This window comes from Martes martes (genome assembly GCF_963455335.1).
Source record: "Martes martes genome assembly, chromosome: 2".
Taxonomy (NCBI): Eukaryota; Metazoa; Chordata; class Mammalia; order Carnivora; family Mustelidae; genus Martes; species Martes martes.
In genome coordinates, this window is record NC_137889.1 from 53,542,629 (window position 1) to 53,570,224 (window position 27,596).

The 27,596-nt window shown below is 37.1% G+C and overlaps 1 long non-coding RNA gene across 1 annotated transcript; it reads right to left on the reverse strand.

Annotated features, from left to right (window-relative positions):
• Positions 1–533: 533 nt before the first annotated feature.
• LOC308338746 lies at positions 534–27,589 on the reverse strand. The gene is made up of 5 exons (XR_013966429.1): positions 27,420–27,589; positions 26,449–26,520; positions 8,531–8,620; positions 4,994–5,115; positions 534–1,414 (listed from the first exon to the last, which is right to left on the reverse strand). It is a non-coding gene; the product is annotated as an uncharacterized lncRNA (long non-coding RNA).
• Positions 27,590–27,596: the final 7 nt, after the last annotated feature.

The window sequence follows — 27,596 nt, forward strand, 5'->3', positions numbered from 1 at the left end:
AGCAGGACTTTCACTGACATCTTATTATGCTATTTCTGTGTCGTATTTAGTTTTAAGGTCTGTTTTTTCCATGTTTTGCGCTTACAGCTTCAACAGATTTTAATATTGTCATTTTCTCAGTAAATTCTCTGGCATTTGTTAGACTGTGTGTGCCTGTTTGGTTTGTATTCAGTAACCCTGACCAATAATAACTCAAAAGCCAGCAGCTCTTTATCTAGATTTACTAATAAAAGCAAGGTTTTTAAAAATGATTTTTCTGGGGCGCCTAGGTGTCTCAGTGCGTTAAAGCCTCTGCCTTCGGCTCAGGTCATGATCCCAGAGTCCTGGGATGGAGCCCCGCATCCGGCTCTCTGCTTAGCAGGGAGCCTGCCTCCCCCTCTCTCTCTGCCTGCCTCTCTGCCTACTTGTGATCTCTGTCTGTCAAATAAATAAATAAAATCTTTAAAAATAATAATAATAAAAATGATTTTTCTTTGGAAATGGATATTGGCTGCCCAACATTGTGCATATACTAATGCCACTGAATTTAATAATAAATTTTAAAAGTCAGTTTATTGCTATTTCAATAATATAGTATGATTTGTCAATTTGGGTTTTTAATCTGCTATTTATAGCACAGTTGTAACTGTGACCTTATTTGAAAATAGGGCCATTGCAGATGTAATCGGTTAGGATGAGGTCACATGGAGTTGGGTAGGCCCCTAATCCAATGATTGGTGTCCCTACAAAATTAATAGGGGAATTTGGACACAGAGAAAGGCACAGAGGTTAGACAATGTGAAAAGACACACGGAGAAGTCGGCCATCTACAGGGTAAGGAAAGAGGTCTGGAATCTTCCCTCATAGCCCTCAGAAGAAACCAACCCTTTCCACTTCAATTTCCATTCTTTACTGCATCACAGTGAATAGGAATACATTTCTGTATTTAATCTGCTTTTACCATGGATGATAAGACTTCACTCTTACGCTGTACTTCCTGGCCTAGAAGTAACATCAAAGAGCACAGTGAAGTGATAAAATTTAAATAAGATCTAGACAATTGTTGGTTATAGAACCACCTTTTTTCCTTTTGGGAATAAAAACCTATGCAGAATCTGGTAGCACACATAAAAAATCTAGTACCAAATCTGGTTCTGTAGAGATGGGTTAAATACACAAGAAGTTTGGTTCACTATTATGAATTACCTGGCATACTGTTATAAGTTTATCAGAAAACTAAAATGTCCTATAAAACTTTTTCTTTAAAAAAAAACAACACAGGGGCGCCTGGGTGGCTCTGTGGGTTAAAGTCTCTCTTCGGCTCAGATCATGATCCCAGGGTCCTGGGATGGAGCCCCACATCGGGCTGTCTGCTTGGCGGGGAGCCTTCTTCCTCCTCTCTCTCTCTGCATGCCTCTCCGCCTATTTGTGATCTCTGTCAAATAAAAAACAAAACAAAACATTTATTTGAGAAAGAGCCAGTCGGGGGCTGGGGGGGCTGGCAGAAGGAAAGGAAGAAGAGAGATAATTCTCAAGCACATTCTCTACTGAGCACGGTCCTGGGCCTGAGTACCAATCCCGAAGACCCTGAGATCAAGACCTGAGCCAAAATCAAGCATCAAATGCTCAAGAGACAGATGCTCAACTGACTGAGCCACCCAGGTGTCCCTAAAGGTGTTTCTCTTGTGTCTACTATTGTTATGGTTCTAAATGGGAAAATAAGATTGTTTTCTAAAATTTAACCTTCTTTTCAGGAACACATTCTTTTCAGGAAGTGTTTATGTTCTTCATAAAGAATGTATAAATTGAGAGGCACCTGGGTGGTCCAATCTGTAGAACATCAGACTTCTTAGTTTTGGCTCTAATCATGATCTCAGGGATCCAGCCCTGTGTTTGGCCCTGCGCTCGGGGAGTCCACTTGAGGATTCTCTCCCTCTGTCCCTCCCCCTACTCCTTCACACTCTCTCTAAAATAAATAAATTAGTCTTTAAAAAACAAAAGAATATAGAAATTAAAATCCAGCAAGGGCTTATGGTTTTGAACAGTACACTTAATATTTCTAGGCTTTTGACTGACAAACTGTAAAATGAGATTTGGGGGATAATCTCTAAGGTAACATTCAGCTCTTAAACTGTATGATTCTATAATTCTGTGAATATTTGTTCATAATGTGAGAAAATAAAAACTTTTGCTATTGTTAGGTGGTCAAGAGATTATAATTAAAAATTTAAAAGATAAATAATTCAAGATCTAGGAAATCCTTTGGTTTTAAGAATATCAATTAGTTGTGAGCCTAGTTGTTTCAAAACAGTATTTGTTGAAGTAAGAGTTTATAGCTGTTCAAATGTAATAAATTATATAGACCAAACTTTAGATTACACAATATTACTCAGTCTTCTTAGTCTTCTAATAAAATGATTTAACCAGGGGATCCCCCTAGATGATATCAAAATAAAATTTGATTTGTCAAACTTTGCCTAAATTCAGCTTCTCACAAATTCTAGCAATGTAAATATTTAGCAATAAGCTAATGCTGGGTTAGGACTGAAGTTGTTTCCAAAGTAGGTCCTCATCCTACAGGTATGAATAGTTATTCTGTAGGTAAACTGGAATTTATCTGCAATGTCAATCTGACAGGATTGTGTAGAAATGATCTTAGTTGTAGTAACTAACGCAATTCCTATTATTTTTTTCATTAAGTTATCCTAAAAATTTGGACTTTTCGTAATCTGATCATCAAACCACATTGGAAAATCCTGATAAAAGAGTATATTATATATCCTTTTTTTGTAAATTCCCCCCCACACAAAGCAATAAATAATAAACTCAATAATTAGGTTTTTTTATTTCTTGATTAACTCATATAGTTAGCCAAAATTAAGATTCTCTACATAAGATTAGGTACATATAAGATAATTCTTTTTCTCTCGAGTTGCCTAGTTAATGTAAAAAACTGAAAACCGGGGCACCCGCGTGGCTCAGTGGGTTAAAGCCTCTGCCTTCGGCTCAGGTCATGATCTCAGGATCCCGGGATCAAGCCCTACTTTGGGCTCTCTGCTCAGCGGGGAGCCTGCTTCCCTTCCTATCTCTGCCTGCCTCTCTGCCTACTTGTGATCTCTATATCTGTCAAATAAATAAATAAAATCTGTAAAAAAAAAAAATTTTAAATTAAAAACTGAAAACCACTATCCTGCACACATATTAGTTTCTCAAATATTAGTCTTATATTGAAATTTATTATTTTTAGGTTGTTTTTAAAGGTGTAAGAGGGGAAGGATAACTGTACTAGAGTATTATCAGATAGGCACATCCACTCATGGGGAGACCACTGGTTCTGAGGTCTAACTATATACTAACTCCAGAGATTCAGTGTGGTGTAGTAGTAATGTAGTTAGTGATATAATTAGTGATATAGTTCAATAGTACATTTCATTTCTTTTTTAGGATTTTATTCATTTGACAGAGAGAGAAAGAGAGAGAGCGAGGGCACAAGCAGGGGGATCGGCAGGGAGGGGAGAAGTAGGCTCCTCACGGAGCAGGAAGCCGGATGAGAGCCTCAATCCCAGGATCCTAGGATCATGACCTGAACCAAAGGCAGATACTTAACTGACTGAGCCACCCAGGCACCCCTCAACAATATATTTCTGAAGAAATGAAAATGCAGATTAAGAAAAAACAAAAACCTTTCATTCTACTGCTAGCAATTTCAATGAAAAATAGTAAGAAAAAGTTATTCTGTTTTTCTTCAAAACTATTTTTGTGATTCAATTTGAACTAAACGTCCACCAAAAAGTTATTTACTTTTTAAAAGCCTCCACTGCCACAATCAGGATTAAAAAAAGGATAAACTGCAAAAATCATGTTTTTAAATACACTATAGATCAATTGAAGCAATCAGAAAATAATTCAAACTAAAATTCTGGACAGGTGTGCTGTCTACCCTAGGTGTGCTGATGACATTTGAGAAGAATTTATAGATTTTAGGTGAGGCACTGAGGATCAGTTTTGTCCCAGGTAAAAGGACCTTCACTAAGGGAAAGAGAATCAGCAAGCTTTTGGTAATTGTGCGGGGTTAAAACAACCAGTTGGAAACTAGGGGACCCCTAGATATACATAATGATCTATTTTCCACCTACATGGACTGAATTCTGAGGTGGTACAGAAGGACAGAAAATTGTGCCAGAAAGATCTAAAAACAAAGTGAAATCTCCCAGGGTTTCATGGTGCTTAGTGGACAAAAGTCTGGAGGGAGGGAGAGGGTCTGTCACAAACATAAGACTGATCTCTTCCTGAAGATACTTCCCATTTTTTGAAGCTATGTAGGTGGATATGTTGAGAAACTCAAAACCATCAAAACGCTGAAATGAATCTTCCATAATCTTTCTGGTCTAAGGAGACAGAGACAGACCACCAAGCCCTCAATCAAAAGCCCATCAAACAGTGTCTGAAGAACAGGAAAGAGCCAGAGGTGAACTGGGTCTTACTGAAATTTTACAGCCCAGCCTGGATACACACAGCTCATTCCTTCACTGGATTAAGATAAATTCTTATCCTTCTACCTATTAAAGGAGTTGATTCTGCCTAATAGAGGAAAGGTCAAATTCTCTTTGGTATAATATATCATCTGGAGCACATCATAATACAAAAATTTGAAAACTAAAGATAGAGAAAATCGTAAAAGGACTGGAGAAGAAAGACATAGTAAATTTTAAAAAGCAGTAAGTGGATGCTGACCCTTCAATAGAAATATGAAGGCCAAAGAATGACATTTTTTTTTAAGATTTTATTTATTTATTTGACAGGCAGAGATCACAAGGAGGCAGAGAGGCAGGCAGAGAGAGTTGGAAGCAGGCTCCCTGCTGAGCAGAGAACCCAATGCAGGGCTGGATCCCAGGACTCTGGGTTTACGACCCAAGCTGAATGCAGAGGCCTTAACCCACTGAGCCACCCAGGCACCGCAAGAATGACATCTTTAAATGGCTAAAGAAAAAACAAAAAACAAAAAACTGCTAACCTTGAGTTTTATATCCAGGGGAAAAGCTTTCAGGATCAAGGTAAAATAAAGATGTTTTTGGACAAACAAAAGCAGAAAGAAGTCATGGTTGGCAGTCCTGATGAAGAAAAATGATCCTAAATCTGCAGGAGGAAAAAAGAATAAAAGCAAGGGTAATTATGTACATTTTAAATGACTATTACTTGTTTAAAATTACAATAATAATACTGTCTTGTGGGTTTTTATAATGTATAAGTAGAATATATAACAATAGCAAATGGTAAGAGGGATAAGGGTCTTCTTTCATTGTTCAGAAAGTGATAAAAGTTAATAATATGTATTAAACTGTACGCCTTGCATGCTATATTTTGGGGTTTTATAGGTATGTTTATATATATACCTACATATGAGATATGTACGTGTGTGTGTGTGTGTACGCGTGCAAAAACTCACCCTTCTGCACATAGGCTACCAGTTCTTCAATTAGTCTATGCTAAAAAAGTCAATGATGAATGGCTATTAAGCATATGAAATATATTTAACATCATTAATCATTAGGAAAATGCAAACTAAAACCACAATAAGATTACCATATCATACTCACTAGAATGGCTATAATTTAAAAAGAAAAGAGCAAGTGTTGGTGAAGATGTGGAAAAAGTGGAACATTCATTCATTACTGATGGGAATATAAAATAGTAAAGTCACTATATAAAATAGTGTGGCAGTTTCTAAAACTGAAACATATAGGGGCGCCTGTGTGACTCAGTGGGTTAAGCCTCTGCCTTTGGCTCAGGTCATGATCTCAGGGTCCTAGGATCAAGCCCCAAATTGGGCTCTCTGCTCAGCAGGGAGCCTGCTTCCCCCCTACCTCTCTGCCTCCTTGTGATCACTGTCCGTCAAATAAATAAAATCTTTTTTAAAAAAATTGAAACATGTATTTACCCAGTAATTCTACCCCTAGGCATCTTCCCAAGAGAGATGAATACCTATGTCCACAAAAAAACATAAAACAAAAAAACCCAAAAAACTTGTATGTGAGGTTTTACAGTAGTTTTATTTCTAATAGCCAAAAACTAGAAACAAACTAAATGTCCACTGGCTGATGAATCAATAAACAAAAATGTGGATATATCCATATATTAGAATACCATCTATTAATAAAAAGGAGTGTAGGGAGAAAAAAGAAATGAACACTGATGCAAGCTATAACACAGATGAACCTTAAAAGCATGCTAAGTAAAAGAAGCCAGACACAGAAGACAACATATTTTATGATTCCATCTATATGACATTTCTAGAAAAGGCAAATATATAGACTCAAAGCAGAAGTGTTTTGCTCTAGGGCTAGAGGTGGGAGCAGGGACTGACTGTATAGAAGCATGATGGAAAGTCTTCAGGTAATGGAAATGTTCTAAAGCCAGTGACTTATTTTTCCAGTTGCAGAGCACTATGTCAAAATGGTCAACAAATTAGACTTTAACAGTGAGAGCTGCAGAATACGATATGAAAATATAGGGATCACTTGAGAGGAAGTGAATATGACTTTTCTATTTTAGGAAATGGTAGTTAAGTGTCAGCAGCTCTTGAATTGTAATCGCATTGCTTGGCCCATATTTGGCTGAGTATCTATTGTTTTCATGCAGTAAAAAAATAATTCTTTTGTAGATTCTTTTCAAATTATCTACTTTTTTGTAGGTGTTTCCACTTAAAGTAAATCTGTGGTATATTAATACTATACTGATCTTATATATAGCCAAAGATAGTTTTGATTTTGGTAATGACTAAAAATTTCAAACTCTGATGTAAATATGAATATAAAGGTGACATAACTTTGTCCTCTAAATAGTTTTGTTATTATGCTTAGTAATTTGTATTTTAAAAAATATTCAAGGGACACATGGGAAGCTCAGGCAGTTAAGTGTTCGTTTCTTGATTTTGGCTCGGGTCTTGATCTCTGGGTTGTGAGTTCAAGCCCCACACTGAGCTCCATGCTGGGCATGGAGCCTACTTTAGATAGAGAGATAGATCAGAAAGGAAGGAAGGAAAAAAGGAAGGGAGGGAGGGAAAGATATTCAAAAGCAATATGAGATTTTCAGATGTACTTTTACAAATACCCATCTAAATTTAAAGCCTAGAATTCTAATTAGACTAAAAAATGCACTTACACATAGTTGAAAATTGGACTTATAAAGAAAAAGAAGTACAGATTTCCCTATTGTTCAAAAGTAAAACATTTCTATGAGACCTTTCATAAACTGAAAAGGCATACTGGGAAGAGTATCCCTGACTTTCTGAAAATTCGTTACACTTCACTTTCATGAAAGGCCTGTGGTACAGTAATGGCTTTTTTTGTGAAGCAAAAATCCTCTTTGGGTTTCTTTTGCTCAGTGAAAACAGGTACTGACATAGTTATTTCCTAAAAGCAAAGTCATGTAACCAACTTTTGGAAACTGAGGGATACCTGTATATAACATGTACCTAGTAGGACAAACTAAAAAGTTTATAGGACAGTAAAAATTGACGTGATCTTACTTTGTGGAGAACTTCAAAAATCATTCTAGGAATTTCTGTGACCCGTTCTCTGGACAATGATCCAACATTTACATAGACACAGGAGTATTCTGTTTATTCAGTAACTTCTAGGTCTAACTCATTCCCGCATTTTTTGTTTTATTTTGTTTTCTGGAAGGTTTTGGTCTCTAGGATCTTGGGAATGGAGTAACTGTAACCCAAAAATCTGCATCGGCTTTCCTTATTGAGTATGAAATAAAAAACAAGATTATTCTCAAATCCCTAAATAGTCACCAATGAAAGAATTCCATACAAATGTAAAATAATCTTAATATGGACAAGATTTAGCCAAAAGAATCTGTATCTCTCAAACATTTCTGGTACACGAGGTCCCTGATGTCCCACTCTGTAGATTCAGGATTTATCTTCAGGTTTTCATGCTAGTCTTCCACTGCCAGTGCTGCTTCCTACCCTGCATACCCCTCTCACCACTGCACATCCTACAATACAAAACTTCATAAAAACATTGAAACCTATGGGCCTCCAAAATGTCTATATTATGTCTAAAGCAAACGAGAGAAAAAGACACTGAAAAGCATACATGCTGATTTAATGACAGAAAAGATGCACAAAGAAGATAGGGCATAGAGGTCACAGGCAGGGAAGTGATAGCAATAAGCAGTAAGGACAAGAAAGGATGGGGGGGCAGGTGACACAAAGTGACAGATGTATGGAGAGGGACATTAGATTTTATAAACTTAATGGCTAACACCATATGTATTTAACAACAGAATATGATACACAATACCACTTACTTTAGCAAACATAGTGTCTGCTTTGTGCCAGGCACTGTTCTAAGTACTCTAAAAACATTAGCTCATTTAATCTTAATAATGCCAATGAGATAGGTTACTATTCTTATCTATCTTCATTTTATAGAGGAAGTTACTGATGCAAAAAGTTACTTGCTCAAGGTCACATTATTAGTCAGTATCCAGTCAGGAAAAGAAAACCACTTTGGGTATTTCAGAGATAATGTATCACCTCTATTGTTGAGGGAATCCTTATCTGGAGGAGCAAAAAGGAGGAAGGTATAATCCAAAGGGAACTGCAAGCAGAGCCAGCATCCTAGCACTGGAGGAACAAAAGAGAAAGCAGTGTTATCCAAAACCCACAAATACTGTGCTTCAGAAGCTTTTGGAACTTAACTATTGCATTATTAGAACTATTACTGCTACCTGCTTTGCAAGAAGCCAGCAGCCTTTAGAGGCCCCCCTCCCCACTACTCCTGGAACCTGAGTAGAGGAGCACAGTGTGCCCAGGCCACTGGAGCCTAAAGAAAGGAAAAATGCCTCCCATCCCCTTCTTTCTTTTCTTTTTTTTTTTTTTTTAAAGATTTTATTTCTTTATTTGACAGACATAGATCACAAGTAGGCAGAGAGGCAGGCAGAGAGAGAGAGGGGAGGAAGCAGGCTCCCCGCTGAGCAGAGAGCCCGATGCGGGGCTCGATCCCAGGACCCTGGGATCATGACCTGAGCCGAAGGCAGAGGCTTTAACCCACTGAGCCACCCAGGCGCCCCCCCTTCTTTCTTTTTAATCTCCCATTAGCAGAATGGAACTGGTGACCACCTGGCAAGTGAATCTGGGAAATGATTTTTACGACTCCAGAACCCTTATGATACAGAGGAGAGGGTAGAAGGAGCTGGGAGGCAGTGGACATAACTAACATAGTCAAACAACTGGCAACTGGCAGAGCTTAAATCTCAGGTAGTCTGGCTCCTACGTCCATGCTCTCAACTGCTGTACCATGCTGTAGCACTGTGATCTACTATAATAAGAGTATTTTATATGTCTTAAAATTAAGATCTGCTCATAAATACAGTCGGCAGCAAAGAAGTTATAGGAATTTTATTTATTAAATATTCAACAAATATTTAGCAAGATCCTACTTTATGCCAGGCTCTATTCTGAAAATACAATGATGGAGAGAACAAAAAAAAAAAAAGAAAGAAAAAAAGAAAAGGGGGAAGAAAGCTCCTTTCTCCCTGTTTCAGACTGAACGAAATTCCTTGGGAAGGATTCCAATTGGCTTGGCTTGAATGATGTCCCCATGCATTGAACTAAGCATTTTAGCTGAGGCGTGGGTATTGGGGAAATAACCTGGTGGAAATGCCCACTATAATCCTGAGACAAGGATTTGAGTGCAGGTAGTTTATCTGGAGGATTCAGGAAACATCAGTAAGAGGTGGGAAAGTAAGACAAAGAAGGGAAGGCAATAAATAAAGGGTACCTTATCAAGCCAACAACCACACTGATAATGACTGGAGCATAATCCCATGGGAAAACTCTAGGAAATGATATGAAACACATACCCCAAAGTTAACCACCTGAGGTTCAAGAGGGCTGGGGTATCTGTATAATAAATCCCATCAGTCCTTTGGTGAATGCTGCTGAGATAGGAAGTTAATAATTCTCAGGCATTTGTAAATTGCACTGAGTACACAGGGGCAGAGCTGCCTCCCGTGCTCGAGAGAAAAGAGGTGCAAGTACTGGTAGCTAGAAATCTGCCTGCGAACCCTGTAGTGGTAAAAGCCAGAGAGGTATAGGTGGGAGTCTACAAGGCCTACTACTCTTAATTTTTTCATCAGATAAAAATTTTCCTTGTACATAGTTGTTCTGACTTCAAAAGAAATAATGCCTGTGCAAGAGTTATAATGTAGAAAGTATAATACCAAGAATTATTGTTTAGAAGTTTCCTGAAGACTGGGAATGGGTATCATGTTTTATATCTCTCATAGAACCTAGCACACTGCTATATATATGTCCTAGGCTTAAATAGTCACTGAGTGGATTTGTCAATGTAATTAATACCTGAACATATTACTTTGTAGGTTTACGAAGGTAGAATTATTTTTAAACTGTGTTTATGATCAAAAAATCAAGTTTTTGTCTGTTTCAAGAATTTTAAGTACCATGGTCTTGTTCTGTTCCTTCTTCTATCATTCTTCTTAAATTTAGACCACTATAGATAACCTGTTAATTGTCTACCCAATAACCATTTTCTTCTTTCATCTTCCTTTAAAAAAATATCTTGATTACAAAAAGGGTATTGATATTGCTGGTTCAAACCAATCATGAGAATGCTACTCTGATTAGCATGACGAAAGGCAAGAAAACCATAGATGCCAACCCTGACACCGTTGAACTACTGAAGCAATACCAACAGCAATCTTCCTTCAGCCTTTCTTATTCCATCAGAAAAATAAACTCCTATTAATACTGTTAAACAAGGGCACCTGGGTGGCTCAGTCGTTAAGCGTCCTCCTTCAGCTAAGATCATGATCCCGGAGTCCTGGGATCGAGCCCCAATCAGGCTCCCTGCTCAATGGGAAGCCTGCTTCTCCCACTCCCACTCCTTTGCTTGGTTCCCTCTCTTGTTGTGTCTCTCTCTGTCAAATAAATAAATAAAATCTTTAAGAATATATTTTAAAAAATACTGTTAAACCGGTAATCTGTTACACATAGCTAGTGATTCATAACTGTTTAAATAGCAATTTTTTTTCCCTTTTGCATAGCAACCCCAAGACAAAGTCATTTTATTTCTGGAGTAAATTATTTAAGATAGTAACTCATCAGAAAACCCAGAAGAGCAGTAGGTATTTGGGCACACTAGTTTTAATCCTTCTGGATTCTCCTCTAAGGAAGGATCATGGTATTCCTCACAGCTCTCTACCTGAGCTCTACCCTTCAATATTCACTTAGATATTTTAAAACTTACATTTAAAGAAGCTCAGGAGGGCTGTATCACTGAGAAAGTTGTCGTGAGATGATAGCCTTTCAGATATGACATAATGTAGCATAACCATTGATGCATGATCTCATCCTACACAGCCACTTTGCTTGCTCAGCTATATTTAAAAAAACACATTCTCTTTTCTCCCTTCAGAATATATTCTGAATCTCTCTATTTCTATCTCTATTATCATCACACAAATTCACAAGTTCAAGTTCAAGCACAGTAATTTCTTACCTAGAATGTAACAATAGACTCTGAATTAGTATTCCCAATTCCAGGAACTCTTGCCCTTAACAACCCATCCTCCATGGAATTGTAAGAATGATCTTCTCAAAATATAAATCAGATCAGTTACTTCCCAGCATAAAACCTTTCGATGGCTTATCATTTACATAAGACAAAATCTAACAGCTTATCATTGCACACATTGTCCTCTATGTTTGGCCCTCTCCTCATATCTTTACCTTCAGCCACTACCACTCTCCCTCTCACTCACTATGCTATAGCTGTATAGACAATCTTTCAGTTCCTCAAACATATCAAAGTATTTTTTGCCTCAAGGCCCATGCACAAGCTATTCTTTCTGTCTAGAATGTCCTGACCTTTTTTCTCATCATGGCTGGTTTAAGCTTAAATATAAAGTCACTGCCCAGGCGCCTGGGTGGCTCAGTTCGTTAAGCGTCTGCCTTCAGCTTGGGTCATGATCCCCAGACCCTGGGATTGAGTCCCACATCGGGCTAAACAGATTAGAGAGAGTTGAAAACAAAATTAACAAACTGCAAGTTATTGTTGAAATTGCCTAAAATGAAGCACAGAAGAATGAGAGGAAAATATAAATTATGAAACTGAGAAAGTCTGAAAATATAACAGTGTTCATCAATATTCCAATATGGTTAGTCCTGGGTAGGGGAGGGAGAGTAAAGCACAGAATGGTATTATTTTAATTTAGTGGCTGAAGTTTTAAATAATAAATGACATGAGCTTAAAATTAGGAAGCATAAGGTAACTCAAGTAGTTTAATAAAAAGATACTGTATGATATCAAAGATAAACAATTTTGAAAGAAGCAAGAGAGGAAAGACAGCTTACCTACAAAGACTGATAGCAGTTCTCAATAATAACAATGGAAGACAGTGAACTAACACCTGTCAAGTGTTCAGAGAATGACTGTCATCCTAGAACTGTATAACCAGCAACTTATTTTTCAAGATAAGGGCAAATAAAAATATTTTAAGGTTAAAGAAAATTGTGAAATCAGTAGACTAGCTCTAAAGGGACTTCTAAAGTATGTACTACAAGAAGGAGGAAAATAATCCCAAAGATACAGTATGAATACAAGAAAATATAATGAGCATTAAAAAAAAAAAAATAGGTAAACAGAGTTGCCAGTATGAGAAAAGGAAGATAAGTAAGAAGAAAATAACCAGTCAGGAGCACAGAGAGAAACAAGGGAAAATGTAAAACAGAAAAGAGCCTGAGAGATAAATGTAACAAAGTAAAAAAGTCTAACATTCATATAACTCTAGTCTTGGAAGGTGAAGACAGAAAATGGCGGAAATGTACATTTGAAGACATAGTAGTCAAGAATTTGCACAACTGATAAAAGACACCCCTGTAGGTTTAAGAAAAAGAATGAACTTCAACCTAAGTGTCCCACCTTATACCCTTACAGAAAAATTAATTCATTTTGGATAATAGAATTAAATGTAAAATGTGAAACCATAAAACTTAAAGAAAAAAAAGGCACGAGAAAATCTTTGGGATCTAAAGCTAAACGTTCTTAGAGTTAACACCAAAAGCACAATCCATTAAAGGATAACCTGATCGGGGCGCCTGGGTGGCTCAGTGGGTTAAAGCCTCTGCCTTCAGCTCAGGTCATAATCCCAGGGTCCTGGAATCGAGCCCCGCATCAGGCTCTCTGCTCAGTAGGGAACCTGCTTCCTCCTCTCTGCCTGCCTCTCTGCCTACTTGTGATCTCTGTTTGTCAAATAAATAAATAAAATCTTAAAAAAAAAAAGAAGGATAACCTGATAAACTGAACCTCATCAAAACTAAAAAATTTACTCAGTGGAGAACATAAAGACAGGATGAAAGGCAAGTTACACACTGGGAGAAAACATCTGCAAACCATATATCTGACAAAAGACTAATATCTATATTACATAAAGAACTCTCCAACCCCACCAATTTTTTTTTTTTAATCCAGGTAGAAAATGAAAGAGATGAACAGGAACTCATCAAAGCAGGTATTCGGATGGTGTACAAGCAAATGAAGAGATGTTCAATATGATTAGCCATTAGGGAAATGCAAATTAAAACCATAATGACAGATAACACTATACGCCTATCAGAATGGCTCATATAAAAATTGTGAAAACACCCAATGTTCATAAGAATACGGAGAAGCTGGATCAGTCACACATTGTTGGTGACAATGTAAAATGGTACAGCCACTCTGAAAAACAGCTGTAGTTGTTAAAAACCTGAATATGAAACTACATACAGCCTATTACACAGAAATGACTTTGGCCCAGAAAAATGACTTGTGTTCACAAAAAAACCTATACACGAACGTTTATAGCAGCTTTATTCATAATAGCCCCAAACTATAACAACCCAGAGGTCCCTCATCTGGTGAAGGGTTAAACAAACTGTTCTACATCCATACTACAGTACTCAGCAAAAAAGGGGAACAAATTTTTGATATATGCAACAACCTGAATGAATTTCCAGAGTATTGTGTTGAATTAAAAAAAAAAAATTTAGGGGCACCTGGGTGGCTCAGTGGGTTGGGCCTCTGCCTTCGGCTCAGGTCATGATCTCAGGGACCTGGGATCGAGCCCCACATCAGGGTCTCTGCTCCGCAAGGAGTCTGCTTCCCCCTCTCTCTCTGCCTGTCTCTCTGCCTACTTGTGATCTATGTCTGTCAAATAAATAAAATCTTTAAAAAAAAAATTCCAAGTGTCACATCTGTATACTTCCATGTATTTTTGTATATTTTGTTTTGAAAAGACAAAATTATAGAAATGGGGAAAAGCTTGGTGGTTGCCAGGGGTCAAGAAGTGTGTGGCTATAAAGGACAAGATGAGAGATCCTTGTAGTGATGGTGATGGAAACATTCTGAATCTGACTGTAACAATGTCAATTCCCAGTGGCAAGGTTGTACTACAGTTTTGCAAGAGGAAACTGGGTAAGGGTACACAGAATCTCTCTGTGAAATATCTTACAACTGTACCACAATCTAAAATTATCTCAAAATAAAACAACTTCATTTTAAAAGCTATAATAAGCTAATGGAGGAGGAAATGGAATTTAAAAAAATATTAAATTGGTTAGAAAAAGGCAAGAAAGAAGAATGGTAGCATAGAACAGATGGAACAAATGTAAAATAATGATAAGATGGTAGTTTTAAATTCAGAAACATTTAGGAAATGTACTAAATGTTTCAGTTAAAACACAAAGATTGTCAGACTGATTACAAAAGCAAAACCTAATCATATATTGCTTAAACAGACACCATAAGTATGGCACATAAAAAATGAAAGTAAAAGGATGGAAAAAGATATATCATAAAAACATGAACCAAAGAAATCTAGTATAGCTACTCAAATGCCAAAAGTCAAATTTGTGTTAATATTACTAGAAATAAAAAGAACATAAGAATCGACTTATCAAGTGATTATAATGATCCTACATATTAAAATATAAGAAACAGATGGCCAGGGCACGTGGATCCATTAAGCGTCTGCCTTGCACTCAGGTCATGATCCTGGGGTCCTAGGATGGAGTCCCGCATTAGCCTCTCTGCTCAGTGGGGGGCCTCCCTCTCCCTTTCTCTCCCCTTGTTCCCCCAACTCCCTGCTCATGCTCTCTCTCTCTCTCTGTGAAATAAATAAGTAAAATCTTAAAAAAAAAAAAAAAGAAAAGAAAAGATAGAAAGAAAGAAAAAGAAACAGCATGGCCAATCAACTTGAAAATTTATATGAAATGTACACATTCTTTGAAAACATCCTAACAAAACTGACAGGTGAAGAAATAGAATATCCAAAGGTTTATCTATTAAATAACCTTAGTCTGTACTTAACCTTCCCATGAAGAAAACTCCAGGCACATATTGTTTCACCAGTAAAGTTTATCAGGCATTTAGGAAGTTCACAAATTCCTCCAAAGAATACAAAAAGAGGAAACATTTTTGAACTTGTGAAGTAAACAAAACCTTGATAGCTAGGGCTCCCCAGTTAATCCAAATCTCAGATAAACAATGAATGATGTTTTAGTGTAAAATATTGCACAGGATATACACAAACTAAAAAAAAATATATTGTTTATTTGAAATTCAAATTTAACTGAATGTCCCATATTTTATTTGCTAAATCTGGCAACTCTATTGGTAACAGTACTTGATAAGCGCTTTCCAAGAAAAGTAAATTATAAGTCAGTATCTCACGAATATACAGGCAGCAATCCTAAACAAAATATTGACAAATTAAATCTAGCAACACATAAAAAGGACCATGTACTGATCAATTTGGCATTATTCCACAAATACAAGATGAGTTTAATGTTGGAAAAAAATAAGTAAAAGAACTAGAAACAAATCTAACATGTAATGTATAAAGTAAAATTTTAAATATTGTTTAAAAATCCAAATTGAGGGCGCCTGGGTGGCTCAGTGGGTTAAGCCTCTGCCTTCGGCTCAGGTCATGATCTCAGGGTCCTGGGATCGAGTCCCGCATCGGGCTCTCTGCTTGGCAGGGAGCCTGCTTCCTCCTCTCTCTCTCTCTCTCTGCCTGCCTCTCTGCCTACTTGTGATCTCTCTGTCAAATAAATAAATAAAATCTTTAAAAAAAATCCAAATTGATTTGTAGATTCAACACAATGGCAATATAATTCCCAGCAGGGTTTCACAGTGAGGAGTCCTAGCACTGTTTCTTAGGTCCCCCAAATTCTAAGAGGATGGTTTCAGAGATAAGATGATTGCATAGTATGGTGTAAAGGATGAGTAGAGTGGATAGTATAAGAGAAAGGGATGGCAACTGCCAAAGAAGGATATGGTAGGTGAACAGCACAGATGCTTTAAACAGTATGATTTGCTCTGGGTGGCTGGCTAATATAGAAACATAGTGTAATGTGAGAAATGGTATCAAAGAAGCTACAGAGACAGGGGCGAATTTATAAAGGGTTCAGACTTTATGCTGTAGGTCATGGGAAATAATGGGGGTGGGGAGAGAAGGGAAGAAGAGTTTGAAGCATGGGAAGTGGTCGAAGGCAAAAATGTGGATATAGTAAGTGTATATACACCACTCTTTTAAGGAGCTTGACTATTAAGGAAATCAGAGTTTTGATAAGTATCTAGAGTTAAAGGAGGGTATTGTCTTGCATGAGGTGTTTGTTTTAATAAGGGAGAAACTTGCAGCTTGTAGAAAGAGGCTGAAGATATAGAAAGGAGGGAAAGATAATTAATGGAACAAAAAACTTTGGGAGACAAGAGGTAATAAAGTAAACAAAACAAAATAAAACAAAGAAGTCTTTGTGAGTTTTGTTGAGAATGCAGATTGTTTTGTTGGTAGGCACAAGACAACTAGGGAATTTCTGACAGCATAATTTTTCTTTGTTAAATAGCAGACTGGTCTTTGGGTTAAAATAAGAGGGGAGATAGTGGGATGGGAGGTCAGAAAAAGTACTGACAATTCAGTATTAACTAGATATGGGCAGAAGAAGGACCTACAGTGAAGCACTCTGGGGGAAGAACTCTGTAGTCAACTAAGACTAGATGGAAATAGGGTTGATTTTTGCTAAGCAGGTGAGAAGGGAGGTTTTCAAGGGAACTGAAGATAATGAAAGTGGCTAAAGTGAGAGAACACAGGGTAAGAATAGGAGAAAAACCTGAAGAATGTTACTTTCTCATTATGTCCATATCCCGAAATCACTGTTGCTAGGTATAGGAGTAACTTTCTCTAGTTGTTCTGAATTGTGTATTTTACATACTAATGGCAAAACCAGACATAATTATTTTGTCTTTCACCTTATCAATACAGTATCAATTTGCCCTCATTTTTTTAAAACAGGAAAAGAGGCTTTTTTATGGACCAAATATATTATCTAAATTAAAGATAACATAGGATTAAAATAAATGGAGCAAGAACTATTACAAGCAGAAATTCATAGAAGTACACAAATAGTCCACACATAAACCCATCAGGGGCTTTTCTTCTTTTTATGATTTTATTTATTCACTTGACAGAGAGAAAGAGAGAACACAAGCAGGAGGACCAAGAGAGGGAGAAGAAGACTCCCCACTGAGCAGGGAGGCCAACGCAGGACTCGATCCCAGGACTCTGGGATCATGACCTGAGCCGAAGGCAGATACTTAACTGACTGATCCATCCAGGCACTCCAACGGGGTTTTTCAGTATAAACACAAAATATACCCCAAAATCTAATGTGTTTTATGGCCAAACTTCAAAGCTTTCCTGCAAAGTTAGGGAAGCAGTCCCTATGAGATCATCCTCACTTTGACACCAACTTCACAGTTTAAAGTGAAGTTTAAAGGTTTAAAGGTTCCCAGGATCACCCTTAGATTTAATAATTTACTCAAAGCGTTCAGAGAACTCACTGAAAGCTGTTATACTCACAGTTGTGATTACAGCAAAAGGATGCAGATAAAATCAGCCAAGGGAACTGGTGCACTGGGTAGAGTCCAGGAAAGTTCCCTACATGAAGCTTCCAGTTGTCATGTCCTTGTCGAGTTGTGGACATTGTTACCCTCCCAGAAATTATGTGCAACAATACACAAGAAACACTGCTAACCAGGGAAGCTTATCTGAGCCTTGGTTTCCAGAGATTTTATTGGGACCCAACTATGTAGGCATGGTTGGCTGCCCTTCTGGCAGTTTTAGTACCCAACCCCTCTGTGGGTAGAGATGAATCCATGTGGCCCAAAGCTCCCATCATAAATCACATTGTTAGACTGTGCAGTGTGGCCTAAAGCCTCCAAGTAAATGAAGCCACTCTTTTTGGAGATCACCTCCCAGAACGTGAAGGCAAAGACCAGACCTCTCTTTGGGTAAGGTTAATTCTTTACTGTGCATTCCTAAAATGTCACAATAATCAATTCTCTGATTGCGTTCTTATAAAAGGTAGACATTAATAACCTGTTTTCTGGCTCCCTGCTACCTGACTCTTATATTATTTTTTTGATTTTTAATTCACGGGATGATTGCTTCAGTTAAAGTTTTTCAAATTCGTGTTGGGATGCAGAATCATAAATTTCATTTATGATAACAATTTTCTGTTAAATTTTCATCTTCCAGGGGCACCTGGGTGGCTCAGTGGGTTAAGGCCTCTGACTTCGGCTTGGGTCATGATCCCAGGGTCCTGGGATCAAGCCCCGCATTGGGCTCTCTGCTCAGCAGGGAGCCTGCTTCCTCCTCTCTCTCTCTGCCTGCCTCTCTGCGTACTTGTGATCTCTGTCTGTCAAATAAATGAATGGAATCTTAAAAAAAAAATTTTTTTTTCATCTTCCATAGGAATATTATCTACCCGATTTCAGTTTTCTCATTGTATTTTTGAGTGGACGTTGTACATATGACTTTCATAATCCTCATATTTGAATGAATTGAATTTTCCTGGACTAGAACCAGGAGTAGAAAGGCCAAGGTAGCTTTACAGAATTCATCTCTCATGGGTTCTCCTCTGTTGCTATAGCAAAAGATTACTTCTTTAAAATATGGCAACTCTATGAAGCCACACTTACTCTGCTTCTCGTTATCTAACCTAGTTCTGAAGAGATTCTACACAGCATCCTGGACTTCCTGATTTATGCACAGGCCACAGGGAGACACAATTTGCCTTCAAAGATATTATTGCTTTTAGAAAGTTACTTTCCTGATGCTTTCTAAGATCTGCTATCTCTGATTAGTCACTTTCTATCCTTCTCTCTCTCCCTTGTCAGTGTTTGGAATCTATGTAGTCTCCGTTCTTTCTCAAAATGTTCTCTTGATTTCCAGTATGGGCTTCCTGCCCAGTGCTTCTGGTCTCAGTTGCCTACTGTAGCACTCACATGTGATTTTGGAGTTTGGAGGGTTTTCTTAGTCAACTGCTTGCTGAAAATTCAGTTTCTTTGAATTTATTTCCATTCTCCTTTTTGCTCTGGATCAGTCAATGGAAAATGAATGAAAAAGTTTAGGACTAAGCAGACCCTATGTTCTTACAGAATGCTAATATACTTAATTTTTCTCCCACGTTTTCAAAAGATATGAAGAAATTCTCTGAAAGATTATTGGCATCAGATAATGAACAAAATTTTATAGTTGTCAGTAGCCAAATTGAGCTAATTATTTAGATGTTCACATCTGCTATGACATTAAGATTATGTACAGAAATAATGCAACAAAGTAGCTTCAATGAAAAAACATTTGAGGCATACAATGAAGAAAAAAAAATTTAATGGAAGCAGCTCAGAGAGAAGCAGCACTTTATTCTGCTATGTTAAAAAGAGAATTTTTAGTGAACTATTCTTCCTGAACCCACACAACTTAAACATTGTACAGGAACATTTGAGAGGATCTTATCGGATTATGGATGAGGGGATGTCCCAAGAATGCTTTTTTGATCCTGGGGATTTAAAGCTATGTTCAGATTCTTTTTGATGGTTAATACCATTCCATCTTGGTAATCAGCCACATATAGTTTTCTATCCAGAGCAAGCTCCAGCATTTCCTGGGTACTACATTGATTTTTATATGCTTCACATTCTGATGAGAGGAAAATCACAGTGGAAGAAGCAGAGATACGCCAACCAAAATATTACACTCTGGACAGAATCAGAATGTGAATGTTATTTTAACATAAACAGTCCTAGTTATAACCAGGCAACTTAACAAAGAAGGTGAGAGGAAAAACTGAGCATTTGTAAGTCACTTGGATGTAGGGCTGAAGTCCAGTATGTATTAACCCTGGTGAAACACTCCCACCCTGTGACACAACCCTAAGAAACAGCCCAAAAGTGAGGATATGGACTGGAATCATTTGGTTGGATCAGAAATCCTCCAGCATTGACTTGGGACTACTGGCACCCCTTTTATGGAGATGAGAGAAGGAAATGAAACTCTATCTGGGGGGACCTAACAGTATCCAATGCTTCATATTATTTCTACCATTAATTTTTTAAATAACATCCAGAGCAAACAATCAAAGATAACAGAATGCAAGAAGAATCGAGTATGAGCCAACACCAGTAGAAACAACAGACAAACAACAAACATAATCTAAAAACCACTCTGTTTGCTATGGTCATGGAAGTAAAAGTCAAGCTTATAAATTCTGTCAAGGAACTAGAAACTACAGAAAGTGATACATCTTAATCAAAGATAAATTATAAAATGAAGAGGATAACTAAAAGTATAAAAATTATGGGTGAATCTTAGAGCAGATTTGGCATACCTAAAGAGAATGAATAATTGGAAAGTAGGCAAAAGAAATAATCCCCCATGAGGGAAGGAAAAGCAAAATAAAAAATATTGAAGACAGAGCAAGAGACATAGAGGATACAGTGGGATGGTCTAATATATATTGGAGTTCCAGAAATGGCATGAGAGCAGAAATTATGTGTGAAGAGATAATGGCTGAGAATTCCTGAGAATTGATTAAAAATATTAATCTATAATTTGAGAAGCCTAGTGAAATACAACAGGATTCTTTAAAATAAAAAGTATATTACTGAAGTAAAACCACAGAAAATCCAAGAGAAAAACTTAAAAGAAGCTGGGGGAGGACATTACCCTCAAAAGAACCTTGTACTTTGTGGAAAGAAAAGTAAAGATTAATTAATTAATTAAAGAACAGCAAAGTAGAGTAAAGATTAATATCGGACTTTAAAAAGTAAGGATGTATGTTATACATTTTAGGATCAGAAGAATAGAAAAAGAATTTATAACTTCCAAACTAATTTCAAGGAAACTGAACTATTTCAAAATACCCTAAAACAAAATAAAAAAAGGAAAATAAAACAAAGCAAACAGTGTAGGCACAAAAAATAGAAAGCACAAAAGATTATGGACAGTAGGTTTAAATCCAAGTATATCAGTAATTCATAACTATAAATAGAAAAAATGTCCTAGTTAAGACACAAAGATTACTAGATTTTTTTTAAAATGCAAAATCATGTGCCCTGCAGACACTTTTAAGTTATCAGGATACAGAAAGGCTGAGTAAAAAGATGGAAAAATTTGGCTGATCCTTGAACAACATGGGTTTGAACTTCACAGGTCCAATTATATGGAGACTTTTTTACAGTACAGTACTGTAAACGTGTTTTTTCTTCTTTATAATTTTCTTAATAACATTTTTTTCTTCAGTTTACTCTTTGTGAGAATACCCTATATAGCATATATAACATACAAAATATGCATTAATCAGTTGTTTATGTTATTGATAAGGTAAAGTTTTGGGTAAAGTTTTGGGGGAGTCAAAAGTTACACATGGGTTTTTGACTGCATGGGGGGTAAAGTCCCCATAAAGCCCCCTAAAGCCCACAATTGTTCAAGGGCCAGCCGAATATCATGCAAACACTAAGTAAAAAGCAGGTGGTGTAACTATATTAATACCAGCCAGACAAAATAGAATTTAAGGCTAAAACCATTACAGAGATAAAGAAGGTCATTTCAGAATGCTGAAATACTCAGTTCCCGGTTCATATAACAATTCTAAATCTGTGTCAACTAAATAACATGGTCTCAACATATGTAAAGCAAAAAATGGACAGAATGAAAAGGAGAAATAAACAAATTTATAAGCCTGTGTAGGATATTTTAACTTACTAATTTATAGAACATGCAGACCAATAGTCTGTGAAGATATATAAAAGTGAACAGCACAGTTAATAGGACCCAATAGACATAAATAGAATACTAACCTAAAAGGAGAATATGAACTGTTTTTAAACATAGAATATTTTAAAAAATCAACCATGATAGGGGCACCTGGGTGGCTCAGTTAGGTAAGCACTGGACTCAGGTCACGGTGTCAGGGTGGTGAGATCAAGCCCCACCTCCCGCTTCATGCTCGGCAGTGAATCTGTTTGAGATTCTCTCTCCCTTTGCCCCTTTCCCAGCTCGCACATGTATTCTCTTTCTTTAAAATAAATAAATCTTTAAAATAAAAATCAAACATGTTCTTCGTTCAAAAGCAAACCTCAATAAATTTTAAAGGATTTAAATCATATATATTTCTGTAACAACAGAGCAAATGTGTTGGAAATCAGTAAGGGTAACAGATCATCTGCATATATTTGAAAATTAAGACATGTACACCTAAATAATTACACATCAAAAATAATCCTGAGGGAATTTAGATAATATTTTGACCTCAATGATAATAAGAATAATACATATTAAGACTTGTGGGTGCAGGCAAAACAGTATCCACAAGGAAATATACAGGTTCTAATTCCCTTATTTGTAAAGAAGTTAGTAAAACAGCAAAATAAAAAAGAAGGAAATAATAAAGAAAGAAATAGAAAACATATAATAAAAACTAAGAATAAAACTAGTATTTGTCCTTTAAAAGGTCCAATGCAATTGATAAAATACTCTGGTGAGGTCTGATCCAAAAAAGAGAGAAGGTACAAATAATTGAAATCAAGAATGAAAGGAGAAACAGCAGTACAAATCTGGCATACATTAAAAACACAAGAGCAAGTAAACAGTATAAGAAACAAAAATATCTGGGGGCGCCTGGGTGGCTCAGTGGGTTAAAGCCTCTGCCTTCGGCTCGGGTCCTGGTCTCAGGGTCCAGGGATCAAGCCCCGCGTCGGGCTCTCTGCTCGGCGGGGAGCCTGTTTCCCCCTCTCTCTCTCTGCCTGACTCTCTGCCTACTTGTGATCTCTCTCTCTGTCAAATAAATAAATAAATAAATAAATAAAAGAAACAAAAATATCTGTCATAAAAATTACATAAAGTGGTGAAACATAGAAAGTCCTTATTTTGAGACTGGGAACAGGACAGTAAGCCTGCTAATACCACTTCTTTTCCAATATTGATCTGGAGTCCTAGCCATGTAGTAGAGTTAGAAGGAAAGTAAATAAATTAGGAATAAAGGAACAAAGCTCAATATTTGCAAGTGACGTGATTGGGTGCTTTGACAATCCAAATGAAATAAATTACTGTGAGTAGGAAATTTTATGATAGGGAAGTTTGCTAAATTTAAACATTATTTTGGGAAAAAATCAGCTTAATTTCTATATATTGGCAATAAAGAAAACGAAATATTAAAAAGATGCTATTTATAATAGTATCAGAAATATCAAGTATGTATGAACAAGTCTAACAAAAGATATGCAAAACTTCTGCAAAATGACAAACTTCTGTTAAGAGACATTACAGAAGATCTGAATGAATTAAAAAATACATCATGTTCACGGATTAAGAGGCTCAGTATTGTAAAGGAACCTGTTCTCTCCTAGTTTGGATCCTATGGATTCAATGCAATATCAACCAAAAATCCCAAAAGGTTCTATTGTGGTTGTATTGTTTGTTTTATTTTTTTTCTGCACTTGCATAGCAGTTACATACATGTTTGTTTTTCCATAACTACTGAAACTGGACACTTATGTTTTATGCACTTTTTGTATGCTTGCTTTATTTTAAACTAGGTAAAAAAAGCACAGTGTAAAACAGTGTAACAGAATTATTCATATATAGAGATGTATATACTAACATAAACAATTTTTTTCTAACAGGAAATCCAAGAAATTGTTAACATTGGTTGCTTTTAGGGACAGGGATTTGAGAAGATGAAAGGAAACAGGCTTTTATTCATATTGAATCTTTTGTATTATTTAGATTTCCTAATCATGTTCATGTTAGGATTATGGGTCAATTTGTAAATTTTTATAAATTAAATAAACTTATTTAATTACTTATTTTAAAGTAAAACCAGAAAAATTAAATCATGTTAAAAGCTCCAGAGGGAAGCAAGTCAGGGAAAAACACTTTTTAAAGAATCATATTATAATCATTTCAGAAAGCAAATATTTTAATGACATCAACAACCTCCCTATAACTTAGGTTTCATAGATCTGTATATCCACACTGTCTACATGGTAGGATTACCATGAAGCTAATGGATTTAAGCTTCAGAGTCCCTCATTTGGACAGGCCCTTTTAAACGCTTGTGCCTAATTTCGTATTTATAATTTTAAATAGTTTTTCTTAAAGAAGACTCCTCAAATTATGTAAGTTTGAAGCTACCCAAAGCCTGATTCCAACATAGGCTGTGAATCATCTTAAAGGAAGAAATTCTTACCTGCCCTGAATATGAAGATTTGTAGAAATAATGAACTGTGGTTGTAACAAAAATTTGTTTGTCTGAATAATGGATTCACTGAAGATAAACTTGTATCAGGCATTGAGAATTTGCAGTTCACCTACTCCAGGAATGCCTTCTACTTGCCAGAGGTGAATCACCGCCTCTTATACATAAATCTGTGCTCTTTCTCTAATTTTATTGAGGCATGTATTTTAGTCTATTTGGCTTATATAACAAACACCATAGACTGGGTGGCTTATAAACAACAAAAACTTATTTCTCACAGTTCTAGACACTGGGAAATTCAAGACCAAGGCACTAGCAGGTCTCTATCTAGTGAGTCAGCTTTATATTCATAAACTGCTATCTTCTCACTTGTGTTCTCACATGGGTAAAGGAGCAGGGGGGCTCTCGAGCCTCTTTTACGAAGGTACTAATCCCATTCAGGAGGCCTCCACCTTAGGACCTATCACCTTCCAAAGATGCTACCTCAGAATACCATCACATTGGGGGATTAGGTTTCAACATACAAATTTGGGGAGGACACAAACATTCAGTCTTTGGTGTTTATAGTGTGTATAGTGTGCTTGTTAAGCTACTCTACTACTAAACGGTGAGCTACAAAATGGCTAGGACCCTGTTTCAATTATTTTTATACCCCAGGGCCTAGAAAAGATCCCAGCATGCAATAAATGTTTAATTGGATCTTTTAAAAATACCGTATTGTGTGTAAAGGAAGCCTAACCACAATTCAACACTTTAGTAAAATTCATATGAAAGAGATACATTGCTAAACCATACACACATACATGAAGTAATTTGGTCACATTTTACATAAGATAGATTATAAACTTTTAAGACCAAGGACCAAACAATATTATGAATCATTTTTAAAACAAAAGTATAAAAAATGTGAAAATCCAACATCCTAACACTACATTTGTTTCAAAATTTTTTTAATAAATAAAAACTTACACATATAACAGACTCCACCTTTAAACCATTCCCTTATACTACCCCTTGGCCTCTCTCCTGAGAGATGAAGTTGGAGTGTATCCATCCTGTCCATATGTTCTCGTTTTTAACCACTTAAGAAAATATATGCACAAACAATAGATACCAGTATTCTATGTTTAATAGATTAAGCCAGCATTATCTAATACAAACACCTGAGCCACATGTTTAAACATTTAAACGTCCTCATAGCCACATTTAAAACAATAGAGACAAGTAAACTTTATTTTAATGTTATATTTCATTTAAACCAGTATGCTCAAAATATTATTATTTCAACATGTAATCGATATAAAAATTATTAATGAGCCATTCAATATACTTTTTGAAAAATTTCTGGTACTAAGTCTTTGAAATCCTGGGTGCCTAGGAGGCTCAGTGGGTTAAGCCTCTACCTTGGACTGAGGTCAGGATCTCAGGGTCCTGGAATTGACGCTGAGGCCAGAGGCCCAAGGCCGGCATCTGGCTCTCTGCTCAGTAGGGAGCCTGCTTTCCCCCTCCCCTGCCTGCCTCTCTGCCTACCTGCGACACCTCTCTCTCTCTCTCTCTGTCAAATAAATAAATAAAATCTTAAAAAAAAAAACAAAAAAAAAGAATTCTAAGTCTTTGAAATCCTGTTAGTTCATACAGCACATTTCAACTTGAATTCAGATTTCACAAAATTTAAATTGAAAAAATATATTCATATATTCAAGTTGTTCCAAACACACTTAAAGGTTTTCCAATAACTGAAATCCGTTTTTAAAATTTAGTTAAAATTAAATTAACAATTTAGTTTTTCAGTAGAAATAACCATCAGACACCCTACTGGAGAGTGCAGCTTAAAAAAGTAACAAAATACTCACCATTCATTATCTTTCTTTCGCCCATTCAATTTATGTAACATTTTAATGTTTCTTTTTTCCCTTTGCCATATCCTAGAAAAGACAAGCACAGAAGCAATGGATGCCTTTGAATTTCAGGGCAGATAACATTTACGTTTTTTTTAAAAAAATCATCTATCCCTAAATCCACTCAGCAAGCCTAAACTTTTATAAGAACCAGCTCGGTATTTTTGCTTCAACAATGGGATTGCTAAACAGGATGCATCTGATAAAAACAGTGACGCGCTGCAACTAGCAAAGGTGCAGCTTTCGTATCAGCCGCTCCCATTCTTCTACCCCGCCCTCCACAAGCACGCGCCCACAGGCACGCACGCACACACACGCAAAGGCGCACACACACACGCACTCTACACGCACAAGCACACAGGCACTGGCAGGCACAAGGAAATGCAGTTTCTTTCTCGCCTCTCATTATGTAGAGAGAACGCCAGAAGTTTCTGACGAGCACTCGCGCTAACTTGGTATTGGTAGGGTTCCACGTCCCCTTTTATAGGATATTGGACTCCGCCCTTCTCCAGGTCCATTAGAGGAGAAATTGTAAAGGTTGGAGGTGGAAGCGGAAAGAAGCCCTGTTAGAACCAGTCAGCAGCTCCACCTCAGGAAGCGACCCACTTTGCGCACCCAAGAATGAAACCTGATCCTCGCCGGAACGTGCAAGGATTTAAAAACGGCCTCAAGCTGTAGCACTTGGGTCACGGTCGGGTTCCGGATGGGCGTTTTTGCCTAAGCAGGAGCCCCTAGACAAACTGGTGCGTCAATGAATGGAACTATTATCCAGCGGCCTTGTTAGCAGCAGAACCTGCAGGACCTCCAGGGCCCGAAGAGCGCCAGCTTTACTGAGTTGTACTTGGTTTGGGTTTCCCACAACAGCATGGCCACACCAAAAATTCTTTTTTCCACAGATAGGAAAACGGCTCCGAAACTTTTTTTACCCCAACACCTTCACTCCCGTCCCCTCCTAGGCCCCGCTCGGCGCATTTTGGCCTTCGCCTCAGGAGCTGAGTGACCCCTTCGTCTGGAATGCCAACTCTGCAAAATTCCGGTAGCCAAACACAAACCAACTTCCCGGGAGAAACAAGAAGCGAGAAACACCACAACCCCCAACCGCA